Raw genomic sequence first — 15,882 nt, 5'->3', positions numbered from 1 at the left:
CGATTTTTTCGTTTAAAAATTTTAAATGATGAAAATATCTCCATTTTTTGAAAAAAATTGTGATATCTTGTGCATATTATGATATCTTGCATTATATTATGATATCCTGTAAATATAAATTATAATTTTTAGATATAGGATGTCATAATATGGACATAGAATGTCATAATTTTATCAAAGATTAGGGGTATTTTCGTCATACAAAATTTTTAAACGAAAAAACTGATCTGCAGGCATTAAATGCACGTTAGAAAGTGGTGACTACGTGGACTAATAGAACAAGACAGTGCACTCCACATCAGATTTTTTTATACTGCCTGCGGTGCATAAAGAATTTACCCTATGATATCAACCTCCAAAACTTAAAACATGCTCTGTCTTGCATTGTTTCTACCAGCAAAGGGATACCTATTTAGGGTAAAGAAAATAATAAAGCATTTGCTAGAATGCTCCTTTAATAGTATTTTATTATAAAATATATTTAAGATATTATTCTACCATTATTTTTTATATTTTATTTTTTTTAAAAATAATATTTTATTATTTTTTTAAATTCTTCTTCTTTCTCGTAGCTTCTTCTTACCACTGCCCGCCTCCTCGCCGCTGCACACCACCCCCCATTCTCCTCCTCCTCTACCCATCTCTTCAATACCCGGGCTCGCCGCTGCATGCTGTCCCCCATCGTCCTCCTCCACTTATCTATCTATCGCTTGGGCTCGCTATTGCAACCACCCCTTTTCTCCTCCTTCACCCATCTTTTTGTTGATCGGGTCTGCCGCTCGCCTCTCCACCGCCACTTACCTCTCCAGCACCATCGCTAGGGCCCACCACCCCCTTCCTCCTCTTCCTCCACCGCTCGCCTTCTTGTAGCCACATATCGCCCCTCTTTCCTCCTCCACCGCTCGCTTCCTTGCAACCATACATCGACCTCGACTGGAAGAGGTGGTGATCGGGGGTGGGATGTAGGGTGATGGAGAGAAGGGGCATGACTTACAAAACACTCCACCAACTTTTTGATTTTTGAATTGTATAAAAAATTTGAGTTGTTTACCGCATCAGTCAGGTACATGACCAGTTAAAATTGATTACTGGTAAATAAATTAATGCCATCTATCTTAAAATGGACAACTAAAAAAAACTACTAAAAGAGGCTTTGAAGCTGTTAGATGTATGTCTTAGAAATCAATATGGCTGACACATTGTAATAATTCTAGGATACAATTTTATACTTAATATATTGATATGATCTATAAAAGGGTAATTTCTTTTCCATTCAAGTGTGATATGTTCTTAAGTCGTTCATGAAATTAGCTTCGATACATATTCTCAAGATATTGAGAATTAGAGACATGTATATAATTCCTAAATGCTCTCAATCATAGAATCATCATGGGGATGGTGATCGATATGGATAAACTGGCACACAGATCGCTTCTTTGGGATAGATGAATCTCTGGTCTACTGTGTAAAGACACAGAATGACGAGTGCGGGTAGTTGTTAGAGAATAATTAGTACTGAGCGTGATCATATGAGAGATAACTTAGATTTCTATTCAATCGTCGGTGATTGTCTCGATGCTGTAGTTGTGTAACTGGTCCTTTGACTTGAGATGGTACTGCTACTCGCAATGAGGCTGCTGAAGTTTGACTGACACATAAACATAGATCTCAATGAGCCCTTGCAGTGGATGTTGGCGACAGTTGGTCCACTGTAGGAGTGGGATACGCATCAAGAAAGGATCTATCGACCTTGATAGAGAGGAGTAGTCCTATGAGATTTGAGAGGCTAAGTCCAAGAATCTGTGGCTACAGTAGAGTGATTGATGGAAAAAAATTTTCATAGACATCATATCTAGACTTGAGCTAATCGAATCTATTATATGTCTGATGTTAAGGTTTGATGATTTATCCATGACCTACCATCTAGTCGGGACTCACGATAGAGGGACTGAATCACACGTTAACTATACCTAGAGGTTTATTTCAGTTTTACTGGATTGTCACTACATACGCTAGGTGTCACTGGTGGATTGTGAAAGCTCACTGAGTTTGTTCTGGATCGACAATCCATATTGAGTTAGAGTGAAATTGTTCTGACCCATTGAAAAGAGTTTCAATGATACAATGATAGAGATCATTATATATCTCACTACCAGATAGAATTGAACCTATGTGGTCACACAACAAAGGGATTAGGCCTGAGATAAGTAATTGAGCTATAAAGCATCAATTGGGTTTAGAGCAACCCATTGGGTTCATGGTAACCTTGCTAGCACATGGTTGGACCTAATTTCTCTTTCGGTTGGGATTAGTTATTTGATAAGATAATTCTAACTTTATTACCTGCTAATAACATCCATGAATAAGATTTATGAGACTCCAATTATTGGATGTCTAAGGTTATGGATCATATAAATTAAGGGTGCAAGTCCTTTATGAATCTCCTTGATAGTTAATATGGGGCACCACCTTGATTTGATCAATTTGGGCATGTCCATTGATTAAAGAGCCTTTTGATTTCATATGGGGCATCTCTTGGGTGCAAAAAAGGATGTCTAATTATGGGTGCAAGGGCTCTAATTGTTGGTGCCTAATGAGCTTCCTAATGTAAGTTGGATAACTTAAGTTAATAGAAATCCTAATGCAAGTAGGACTTGTATTATGTAATTGAATATGATTTAATCTTTATGCCTATAAAAGGAGACCTCCCTTAAGGTCCAAAAGGCATCCAACTAGCAAGCTTCCACGCCCAAAAGAGCTCCCCATGCCCCTCTCTTCCTCCCCTTTTCTCCTCTCTCCTTGGCATCCACACGTCCCACCTAGTTGGGACATCCCATCTTCTTCACGCCCAAGGTGTTGGGTGTTCCACTTGTTGCTGGTTCTAAGCCTATAGCAGCAGCAAATAATGAGAGAGAAAGCCTAGAGAAGAGGAGAAAAAGAAGATCAAGGAGAAAGATCAAGTGTTGATTGCGATCTAGGCTTTGTTCAGATTCAGCTGGTTGAATTTTGGAGAACCAAAATTCAGATTAAAAGAGGATGTTTCAGGCTGATCCTGAGTGGATACTCATAGAACCAGATGCTTGTGAGGCTAAGAGAGAACCTCTTTTCTTTCAGATCCAGATTTGAAGAAAGAGATTGCGAAACAGGTATGTGATCTGATCATAATCTGAATTTCAGCATATATCAATTTCAGTATGTAAAATAGTTCAATGTGGTTTTATATTTTTATGCATACAAAATTCAGATTAAAAATATTTTAATCTTATTTTTTACTACGATATTTAGAAAATAAAAATTTTAAAATACATATACATGCACCAAATCCAGAATTTCAACAGTGATATCAGAGCCATGGATTTTCATATGCTAAATTTTGACATATCTATTTTTGAAAAGATTTCAAAATTAATTTTTTTCTTGATACATGAGATGTATAGATGGATCTTCTAATCTGAAACTTAATTTTGGATTTAATTTCATAACATATAGATGATATATAATTGTATGCATAGATCTGAATTTTGATTTAGAAAGAGTTCTAGTTCATATTCATGTGATGCACAGATATATGCATAAAACCTAAAATTTTTATATGATCTGAATTTTAATATATATATGTGATATATGATTATATTTTTAGATCATAAATTTACTTTTAATCTGATCCATGATTAGTATATGAGATATATAACATCATGTTAAGATTTGAAATATTGTTTAGATCTGATTTTACATGCATATATATGATATATGTTTGTATGCTAAAATCTAAAAATTATTTTCATATTTTAAATAATTTATTTTCATGCAATGAATTCAGATCTGAAATATGATTTTAGAATCTGAAATTTGTGTTTGTGTATGAGAATTTTTGTCATAGAAAAATCATAAATTAGGTCATGTAATGGGATTGCATTTAAGATTTTTGATTTGAGTCATATGGGTCTAATTCAATTAAGTAATTAATCAAACCAAATCAAGTGTTGATAAGAGTCAGATCAATTAAGTTAATGATCATATAATTGTTGTTGATCAAATCGTTTGAATCTCATATGTGGAATCGATTAACTTAAGGACCTAATTTGGCTCGTTGGCTTGAACTTGATTTGTTTGAGCTAACCAATTCTGTTCAATCGATCTATTAGTGTTTAAGGCAAATTAATAAGACGTGATTATTTAATTGATTTCGTTAGCTGATCTGATCAATTTATTGGTGTCTTAGGAAAGCAACGGGGGGACCTTCACCGATCACCACTTATCTGATCAATTTGAAAGATTGGGTTTTGAATTGGGTTGCCTAACAATCTGATTTAGCCCATGTCAGTTAGATCGATCATATGATGACTGATTAGATGAGACCTAAACCTAAATCTTTCATAAATATTAAGTCTATAGGTCTTCTACCGTTATAGATGTACGGGCGTGCTATCGGTGTTGATTGTTCTCGACCGGTCACAGTAGTTCAGTTGTATTGAAAATACGTGACGACTCTATTAGCAAAGAGTTGCTCCAGGATAAGGATGGGATTGGACCCAATAACTGTTAGTGAGGAACCCAATGACGGCCTTGTATCTGTTTGTGAATGGTGGGTCAGGCTTAACTAAGAAGTGTGGGCTATAACTATTAGGTGAGCCCACATGACTTAGAGACCAAGTTGCTGCAACATACTTAGTGAAGCATCATCGATATACATGTTACCAATAACTGTTAGGTGAGGTGTATATCATTGGTGGGACCGAAGCACCCACTAGGAATCCTTTATCACGTTAGAATTTTATTTTTTTCTCGGAGAGTGGAGGTATCCGATAAATTAGTGAGAGTCATTATTTGCATCTTAAAATCTCTAGAAATAAATTTAAAAAAAAATTAAGTATAAAAGTCTAACTTGAATCTCTACTCTCGCAGTTAATGTAGCGAAAATTTAGTGCAGGGGCAAAATGGTAATTTTAAAACTTTTTCAAAATTATTATTTTATAGTGAAATTATTAATTAATCTCATTAATTAATATTAATTAACTCTACACTAGGATCTAAATATGATACAACAGCATGCATTTAAATTTGAAATTCAAATTTGAATCAGTAAACCTTTTACAGTCCTGTGTTCAGAACACATCACCTTTTGCGGATAGTCGATCACCGTAATCTGATCACCGTCGGGGGGCTCTGATCATCATGTCACAGCCACACAAATGTCTGATCTCTGCGGATCGTCCACACGAAGCTCCCGTCTGATCAGCTCCTCACGAATGCTAGTTCGTGATTTCACTCTTTTGATGGTAGATGTTGATCGAACTCTTTCGATCAATGTATGCCGACTCCTCGAATACTCTGGATTATTTGCACGGTTGCTTGAGAGGCTGATAGATCTCTCTCTGAAATTTGGTGGACTCACGATACTCGTGGCACACCAATCTCACTTCCCAAACCCTAGGTTGAAACCCTAGGGTACACACTAGAAACCCTGCACTCAATTTTCTTTCTTTTTTTTTTTTCTCTCGAAAGGTTTTGGACCTTCACCTTGCGCACAAACTTTCCTCACACCCCAAAGTTTCTCTCCTAAAATTTCTACGCACGTCTCACCTTTCTCCTCTTTTTAAAACAATGTCGAATGTGTCTTATCCGTGTGAGAGGATAAAGATAAGTGGTTGCACATTTGAATTCAAATCAAATTTGAATTCAAATGCAAAACCAACTCATCCCTATCCACTTGTGCGTGAGAAGAGAAGGGGCGTGAGTTGATTTGTGCGTAGAGAGTTTACACAGAAATATTTTCTCGTATAAAATATGGGGCGCACAAGATAAGACCATGGCGCATGGATTAGTTGGTTGCTCATTCAAATTCAAACTTTCTTTTGAATTTGAATGGCCAACCAACTTATTTTTATCCAGATATTTGGCGCACAAGGGTGGGCGTGGGATGGCTTCTGCATGGAGAAAATTTATGAGAAGTTCTTCTCGTGAATTTAAATATGCACAGAAGAAGTGAGGTGGCGCAGGGAGAAAAGTCAAGGTGGTTTGAACCTAATTGAGCCAACCTAATCTAAATAGGTTAAGCACAATTAGAATAAATTAAATCCAATTAATTAGGTTAATTAGGCTCAATAAAATCCTAATCAAATAAGAATTAACTAAACCTAACCCTGATCAAATCAGGGACTAAACCACCTTAGCGATTAGGTCAACATTTAACCTAATCGGGTCAATCCAAACTGAATCCAATTCAATTGGACTTGATCCAAAAATAATTACTCAATCAAATTGAGTTAATTAGTGATCAAATCACTAATTAAACCTCTCATAAATATTGAGTCCAAATCCGATGGGCAATCAGGCATCAGAGACCATCGATATGAAACCCTGATCAAAGAGTTCAAATTTCAAATTCAAAATTCAAAATTTTGACCTCGGTACCCAAAATGTGTGGAACTCATGATCAGAGAATCTAATTCTCAATCATAGAGCCTCAGACACATAAGACTCATAATCAGCCATCTGATCAGAAAGGAACCACTAATGTATGTGACCCCGCAGGTTCGAACCTAAGTCGGTAGCACAGAAACCAATTTCTATACTAATCGAAGTGACCATCTAGCAATGGTACCCGACAATCGGATAGGTCGAATAATCGCAATCGCAACATTCAGAACCTACGTGAATATGGTTACCGTATAATTCATCCCTTTTGACCCCTGTGTTTAGGATGACTCAGGATTAAACTGTCAACCCTGATGATATCATCCGAATCGTGCTCAACTCAATTAGTCCTGTGACTCCTCACTAGGACTACCCTGGCCAAGATTTTGCTAAATTAAATACGACTGTACACAGCTCCTAAACTGGAGTGGTCAATCCCATCTTGACACACGCACCGACAAGTCAAGTACTTGACTACACCCAGCAGCCTTCCGTCATTGAATTAGAAATTCAGGTAGTCCAGTGCCTAAGTGCAGTGAGTTGCTTGCAAGTCACCGTGGCAGTCTCAGGTCGGAGGGACATTTATACCCATATCCCATCGGAGCAAATCTTGACAGCAGAAATAGCTCCGGAGTTGGTCACGTTCAGTGCAGATGTACCATTACATCTCACCTGTATGCCATAGGAGTGTCTCCACACTCTTTGGTTACGAGGACAACCAACCCATATGGCACACAACGACCTATACTCGATAAACGTTGTCATCCTTGGTAACAACGTATTATTTGATCGCGAACATGTTTAAGGACTAAGCGACAAATCTTTCTTTGTCGAGTCTAAATAGTCCTAAGGACTTCACCACAACATAGGAGTTTATTAGAAGATGAAACATTTGTGATAAAAAAATACCAAAATAACTTTTATTTATTTATAATTCATGTACTAATACAAAAGGAGCACAACCGTCAACAGGCTGACGATTGGCTTCGGGACACTATTCCCAACAATCTCCCACTTGGCCTAAAGCCTATCGGTGCAGTATCTAATACCCATCTTCGACTTGTAGTCGTTGAACTCCTTCACCGCAATGGCTTTAGTGAATGGGTCGGTCAGGTTCTCCTTCCCGTCGATCTTCTGAAGGTCGATGTCACCTTGATCCACGATCTTCCGGATGAGATGGTAGCGGCGCAGAATATGCTTCGTCCGCTGGTGTGCCTTTGGTTCCTTCGCCTGAGCAATGGCTCCAGAGCTATCGCAGTAGAGCAGAACTGGACCAACAAGGGAGGGTCTACTTCGAGCTCGGTGATGAATTTTCTCAGCCACACCGCTTCTTTGGCAGCATCTGATGCAGCAATATACTCCGCCTCGCATACTGAATCAGCCACAGTGTGCTGCTTGGAACTCTTCCAGCAGACAGCCCCACCATTAAGGGTAAAAATAAATCCTGACACACTCTTGCTATCATCGCGATCAGACTGGAAACTAGAGTCTGTAAACCCTATAAGTCTCAAGTCTGATTCACCATATATAAGCCACTGGTCCTTAGTATTTCTCAAATACTTCAGGATGGTTTTAACAACCTTCCAGTGATTCTCTCCTGGATCAGATTGGTATCTACTCACTATCCCTAGTGAGTATGCCACATCTGATCATGTACATGTCATGGCGTACATGATAGATCCCACTGCCGAAGCATATGGAATCCAACCCATACGCTCTCTCTCTTGAGGTGTTGTCGGACAATCCCTCTTCGAGAGAGAATTTTCATGGCCTATCGGTAGATAGCCTTTCTTGAAATTTTTCATGCTGAACCTTTTCAGCATAGTATCAATGTACGTGGACTGGGATAAGCCAAGCAACTTTTTGGATCTATCCCTATAGATCCTCATCCCTAGGATGTAGGAAGCTTCTCCCAGATCCTTCATGGAGAACTGTGACGATAGCCAAATCTTTATTCCTGTAATGCAGGGACATCATTCCCGATTAAGAGAATGTCATCAACATACAATACAAGAAATACTACTACTGGACCATTAGCCCACTTATAAATGCATGGCTCTTCTCCGTTCTTAACGAAGCCATACATTTTGATCGTCCTATCAAAACGTATGTTCCAACTCCAAGATGCCTGCTTAAGTCCATAAATGGACCTCTGTAGCTTGCACACCTTAGACTCATCTGTGGATGTGAACCTTCAGGTTGTATCATATACACCTCTTCGTCCAGCTCTCCATTTAGGAAAGCTGTCTTCACATCCATCTGCCAGATTTCATAGTCCAGATGGGCAGCTATCGCAAGCATAATCCGAATGGATTTGAGCATTGCCACAGGAGAAAACGTCTCGTCATAGTCTATACCATAACGTTGATGATATCCCTTGGCAACCATACGGGCTTTATAGATCTCCACCTTTCCGTCTGCGCCCCTCTTCCTTTTGAAGACCCACTTACACCCTATGGGTTTTACTCCTTCGGGTGGGTCAACCAATGTCCACACATCGTTGACCTTCATGGACTCCATTTCGAATTTCATGGCCTCTAGCCATTTCTCAGAGTCAGGTCTCTACATTGCATCCATGTAGGTGATCGGATCCTCATCGTTTTCATCAAGTTCGACAGGATCACCATCCCGGATCAAGAAACCATAGTATCTGTCCGGTTGATGTGGTACTCTACCAGACCGCCTTAAGGGTGCATAATCAATGGGCTCCAGATCTGATCTAATCAAATCCGGTTCAGGTTCAGTAACATATGTCGGTTTTTTCACCTGTCGAACTTCGTCAAGTTTGACCTTAGAGGCAACAGTTTTTTCATTCGAAAATGAGTAAGGAATGGGAGGAAGGACTTGGGCAAGGAATTAAGGATCGCATCCTTATCGAGCTGCTCGTGCAGAGGAAAGCCCAATTTGCTTAGGCGCTCAATCATCTCGATCATGTACAGTATATGATCAGTGACTGAGGCCCCATCCCTCATCCGAGCATTGAAAATGGCACAACTAGTTTTGTGCCTTTCAACGTCGTCAGGCGTGCCAAAGGAGTCGTTCAACATTTGAAGCATCTCCTGTGGCTGGGCGTTCTCAAACCTTCGGCTGAACTCGTCATTCATTGCTGCCAGTATAATACATCGAACGGTGGTGCGGTCATTGAGCCACTTCAAGTAAGTGTCTCGGATCGCCTTACTAGCATTCGGAGCTAGCTCCTCAGATGCTGGATCCGTTACTACATAAAGGATCCGCTCATGCTCAAGGACGATTTTCAATTTTTGATACCAGCTATCGAAATTGGGTCTCATGAGCTTGTCATTATCTAATAATGACCGGAGCGACAGGGTAGTGGCCATAGCTGCATAAAGAAAAATGAGACCTCTATTAGTACATAAATTAATACTAAAGACTTAGACTTTAGTCTAAAGTTTTTTCCAATATTTTTACGAACTGGTAGCCTCATCCTCCAATTCGAGAAATTACTTTAATTCCTTAATGGGTACTAGAATCCACACAGACTACACACGAGCCCAACTTTGGTTGGTCAACCCATGTGCATCTATGGGTAGGTTCTTAACCAGTTGTTTCTCTAAACAACTTCTAGTAATTAATTTTGCCCCAGAACCTAATCAGTAGGCTTTGGCCTCCACTGAAAAGATCTGGTTAGGTCCAACCATTAACATGACTTAATTTAGTGAATCGGACCAATAAATGATCAGGCCCGACTTTGGCCGGCCAACCTAACCACCATCAGAAAGACTCAATCAAATTATCATATTATGAATAATAATTCCATTAGCCAATGAGCACCAGGCCTTTGGGCCTCCAATGATCATTGAACTAATGGACTCATTATCATTCACTTAATGGGAGGCTATGACTTAGTTATCATTATAACTTAATCATTTTAGGGACCTAATAATTTTGAGGATTTTATTAAAGAATAGTAGAGAAGAAATCATCCAGCCAATTTCAATCCTCCAACTGACTTCACCAAGTCAGATTAAAAAAAAGGATTTAATTAAAGCTGGCATTAGGAGCACCTAAATCAGTCACACTGATTTACCTAATGACATGGGTGAGCTCTAATCACTAAGTGATCTAATCAAAATCTAACTTACCAGATTGGCCAGGTAAGTGAGATTAGTAGTGGGGATTTGTCATTAACTCGTCAATGATCGAATCAATGCGAGTAGCTCCCGCTTAAGAATCACTGGTCAAAACTGCCGAACTTACCTTAGACACCAACCGGTTCATTAGTTTTAATTTTGATCAACTTAGTAAATAGGGCTCCACCGCGTAGCCATGAATTAAGTCCATCTTGGTCTAGTTAAAGACATGGACCCATTCAACTACAACTATTGAAGTTGAGTCTAGAGTATCCTTGACCTAATCTAATTCAATTTTTGATTAGATTTGACCAATTACTCCATTTAGTCCATTTTTTAAGCTAACCTTAGGTCTAACCCAATTATGGACCTAATTCATCTAACCCATTGACCCACAAGTTTATGCAATTATCTTAGGTCTTAATTCATAATTCTAGACCTACTAGACAACACTTAATTCTTTTAATTAAGTACTTGGACTGATGGGTCAGGGTTTGGTATTTCGAAAATAATTTTCAAATTTTGAAAGATTTTATTTTTTATTCACCAAATGTGTTGACTCATTTCACAAACAGGTCAGCACAATTCATAAACACAATCCTACTGCTCATTTCATAACAGAAAATAACTCAAAATAAATCATAATTTTTTTTCAATATAATCTAACACATTCATGATAAATTTTATAATTAAGTCCTTTCGCTGCTTCATCGACATGGGATATAATTGCATCGGTACCCCTACCGCCATAGGAGACCCCATCGAATGGGAAGAGAGGGCCTTTAAACCCTACTTTTCTCCTATGACCGGACGGCCATGGCAACCAACCCAATTAGATTACTTGCTACTTGGATCAAGTATATCTAAATATACCAATTTCAAAATTTAAATTTTGAATTTCAAATTTCAAATTTCAAATTTAAATTTTAAATTTCAAAATTGAGATTTCAACCAAATTTCAAATTTTAAATTTTCAATCTTTGAATTTTAAATTTTGAATTTTAAATTTTAAATTTTAAATTTGAATTTCAAATTTCAAATTTGAGATTTCAACCAAATTTCAAATTTCAAATTTTGAATTTCAAATTTGAAACTTCTAACAAATTTCAAATTTTTTTGAATTTTAAATTTTGAATTTCAAATTTAAACTTATAGATTACACCTTAATCTACGCATGCATATATATATCATATTCTAGAACCATGCTCTGATACCATTTGTAGCGAAAATTTAGTGCAGGGGCAAAATGGTAATTTTAAAACTTTTTCAAAATTACTATTTTACAGTAGAATTATTAATTAATCTCATTAATTAATACTAATTAACCCTACACTAGGATCTAAATATGATACAACAGCATACATTTAAATTTAAAATTCAAATTTGAATCAGTAAACCTTTTACAGTACTGTGTTCAGAACACATCACCTTTTGCAGGTAGTCGATCACCACAATCTGATCACCGTCGGGGGGTCTGATCATCACATCGTAGCACACAAATGTCTGACCTCTGCGGATCATCCACACGAAGCTCCTGTCTGATCAGCTCCTCACGAATGCTAGTTCGTGATTTCACCCTTTTGATGGTAGATGTTGATCGAACTCCTTCGATCAATGTGTGCCGACTCTTCGGACGCTCCAGATCATTTGCATGATTGCTTCTGATGGATCTCTCCTAAAATTTGGTGGACTCACGACACTCGTGGCACACCAATCTCACTTCCCAAACCCTAGGTTGAAACCCTAGGGTACATACTAGAAACCCTGCGCTCAATTTTTTTTCTTTTTTTCTTTTTCTCTCGAAAGGTTTTGGACCTTCACCTTGCGCACAAACTTTCCTCACGCCCCAAAGTTTCTCTCTTAAAATTTCTACACACGTCCCACCTTTCTTCTCTTTTTAAAACAACGTCGAACTTGTCTTATCCGCGTGAGAGGATAAAGATAAGTGGTTGCACATTTGAATTCAAATCAAATTTGAATTCAAATGCAAAACCAACTCATCCCTATCCACTTGTGCGTGAGAAGAGAAGGGGCGTGAGTTGATTTGTGCGTGGAGAGTTTACACGAGAAATATTTTCTCGTGTAAAATATGGGGCGCACAAGATAAGACCATGGCGCATGGATTAGTTGGTTGCTCATTTAAATTCAAACTTTCTTTTGAATTTGAATGGCCAACTAACTTATTTTTATCCAGATATTTGGCGCACAAGGGTGGGCGTGGGATGGCTTCTGCGTGGAGAAAATTTATGAGAAGTTGCTTCTCGTGAATTTAAATATGCACAGAAGAAGTGAGGTGGCGCAGGGAGAAAAGTCAAGGTGGTTTGAACCTAATTGAGCCAACCTAATCTAAATAGGTTAAGCACAATTAGAATAAATTAAATCCAACTTAATTAGGCTTAATTAGGCTCAATAAAATTCTAATCAAATCAGAAATTAACTAAACCTAACCTCTGATCAAATCAGGGACTAAACCACCTTAGCGATTAGGTCAACATTTAACCTAATCGGGTCAATCCAAACTGAATCCAATTCAATTGGACTTGATCCAAAAATAATTACTCAATCAAATTGAGTTAATTAGCGATCAAATCACTAATTAAACCTCTCATAAATATTGAGTCCAAATTCGATGGGCAATCAGGCATCAGAGACCATCGATATGAAACCCTGATCAAAGAGTTCAAATTTCAAATTCAAAATTTAAAATTCAAAATTTTGACCCCGGTACCCAAAATGTGTGGAACTCATGATCAGAGAATCCTAATTCTCAATCATAGAGTCCCAGACACATAAGACTCATAATCAGCCATCTGATCAGAAAGGAACCACTAATGTGTGTGACCCCGCAGGTTCGAACCTAAGCCGGTAGCACAGGAATCAATTTCTGTACTAATCGAAGTGACCATCTAGCAATGGTACCCGACAATCGGATAGGTCGAATAATCACAATCGCAACATTCAGAACCTACGTGAATATGGTTATCGTATAATTCATCTCTTTTGACCCCTGTGTTTAGGACGACTCAGGGTTAAACTGTCAACCCTGATGATATCATCCGAATCATACTCAACTCAATTAGTCCTGTGACTCCTCACTAGGACTATCCTGGCCAAGGTTTTGCTAAATTGAAACAAGACTGTACACAGCTCCTAAACTGGAGTGGTCAATCCCATCTTGACACACGCACCGACAAGTCAAGTACTTGACTACACCCAGCAGCCTTCCATCATTGAATTAAAAATCAGATAGTCCAGTGCCTAAGTGCAGTGAGTTGCTTGCAAGTCACCGTGGCGGTCTCAGGTCGGAGGGACATTTATACCCATATCCCATCGGAGCAAATCTTGACAGCAGAAATAGCTCCGGAGTTGGTCACGTTCAGTGCAGATGTACCATTACATCTCACCTGTATGTCATAGGAGTGTCTCCACACTCTTTGATTATAAGGACAACCAACCCATATGGCACACAACGACCTATGCTTGATAAACGTTGTCGTCCTTAGTAACAACGTATCATTTGGTCGCGAACATGTTTAAGGACTAAGCGACAAATCCTCCTTTGTCGAGTCTAAATAGTCCTAAGGACTTTACCGCAACACAGGAGTTCATTAGAAGATGAAACATCTGTGATGAAAAAATATCAAAATAATTTTTATTTATTTATAATTCATGTACTAATACAAAAGGAGCACAACCGTCAACAGGCTGACGATTGGCTTTGGGATACTATTCCCAACAGTTAAACCATAATGTCAGCCTCAAATTCGCTAGCCCGCATCTTTGAAATCAATCATTTGACCGGTACTAATTACAATGACTGGCTCAGAAATCTCAGGATTGTCCTGACCTCAGAAAAGTTAAGTCATATTCTCGACCAAAAATTCATAGTGTTACCAAACCGTCCTACAGCCGAGCAGAGAGCTGCTTTTGAGAAGTAGACGGATGAAGACAGTCGGATCAAGTGTTAGGTGCTGGCATCCATGTCAAACAAGTTGTAGAGCCAGCATGAGCATATGCCCACTGTTCGGGCTATGATTACTCACCTACTAGAGTTGTCTGGTGAGTAGAGCCATACTGCGTGCTTCGAAGTATCCAAAAGATTATTTAACCTAAAGATGCACGATGGGCAGTCTGTTCATGAGTACTGTATGATAGTGATCAAGGACATTGAGGAGCTTGAAAAGCTCAGACTGTAAATCCAAAAAGAATTACAAATAGATTTGATCCTTCAATCCCTTACCAGTTCATATAGTCAATTTATTGTGAATTTTCATATGAACAAACTTGACTGTACTATTTTTGAACTTGTCAACATGTTGATCACTACGAAGGATACCTTGAAGAGTTCAAAGGGTACTATTTTCACTATTGAGCAAACTTCTTTAAAGAGAAAGTCTACTAGAAGGAAGAAGGTTAAATCCGTAAAGAAGTAAAAGAAAGAAAGCAAGCTGAAGAAGGATGGTCCAAAGGTAGATGAGGTAAAGGGAAAGTGTTTCCATTGTCATGCTGAAGGCCACTGGAGAAGGAACTGTCTGAAATATCTGGAGAGCTTGAAGACTAAAAAGGATGATAAACCTTCCAAAGGTATGCTCGTAATTGAATCTAACCTTACGGTTTCTTCTACTTCTAGTTGAGTATTAGATTCTGACTCGAGTGCTCATATATATACCTCAATACAGGGTTTGATAGAAAGTAGGAGGTTGAGATAAGGTGACATGATCTTTCAGGTCGGCAATGAAGCAAAGGTTGCTGCAGAAGCCGTTGGCACTTACCCTCTTCGATTACCATTTGACGTTAGATTAGATTTGAAAGACTGTTATTATGTCTCTGTAGCTAGTCGGAATTTAATTTTCGTATCTATGCTAGTACAGGAAGGTTTTGAAATTTATTTCAATAAAAATTTTTGCTCTATTTATTTATAAAATAAATTGATTGCACGAGGCTTTTAATTGACAGTCTTTATCACTTGCATGTTGATGCGAATGTGAATCTAAACGAGCAAATAGTGAGTACCGTAGGACAAAAGAGACCTAGAGATGAAATTAACCAGAAGTACTTGTGGCACCATAGACTAGGCCATATTGAAGAGGACAAGATAAACAGACTGGAGAAGAATTGGATGTTTGGCCCTCTTAACCCAAAGTCGTATCCAGCTTGCGAATCCTGCCTTCGAGAAAAGATGGCCAAATTGCCCTTTGTAGGACATGAGGAAAGGTCCACAGAGCTACTTTCCCTGGTACACACCGATATGTGTGGGCCATTTAATATACAGGTCAGGGGTGGTTATATCTACTTTATTACTTTTATCGATAATTTATCTAGGTATGGATATATGTATCTAATGAAACACAAGTCTGAGGTCTTTGAAAAGTTC

Source organism: Elaeis guineensis, chromosome 5, assembly GCF_000442705.2.
Source record: "Elaeis guineensis isolate ETL-2024a chromosome 5, EG11, whole genome shotgun sequence".
NCBI lineage: Eukaryota > Viridiplantae > Streptophyta > Magnoliopsida > Arecales > Arecaceae > Elaeis > Elaeis guineensis.
This window is presented reverse-complemented; position numbering follows the sequence as displayed.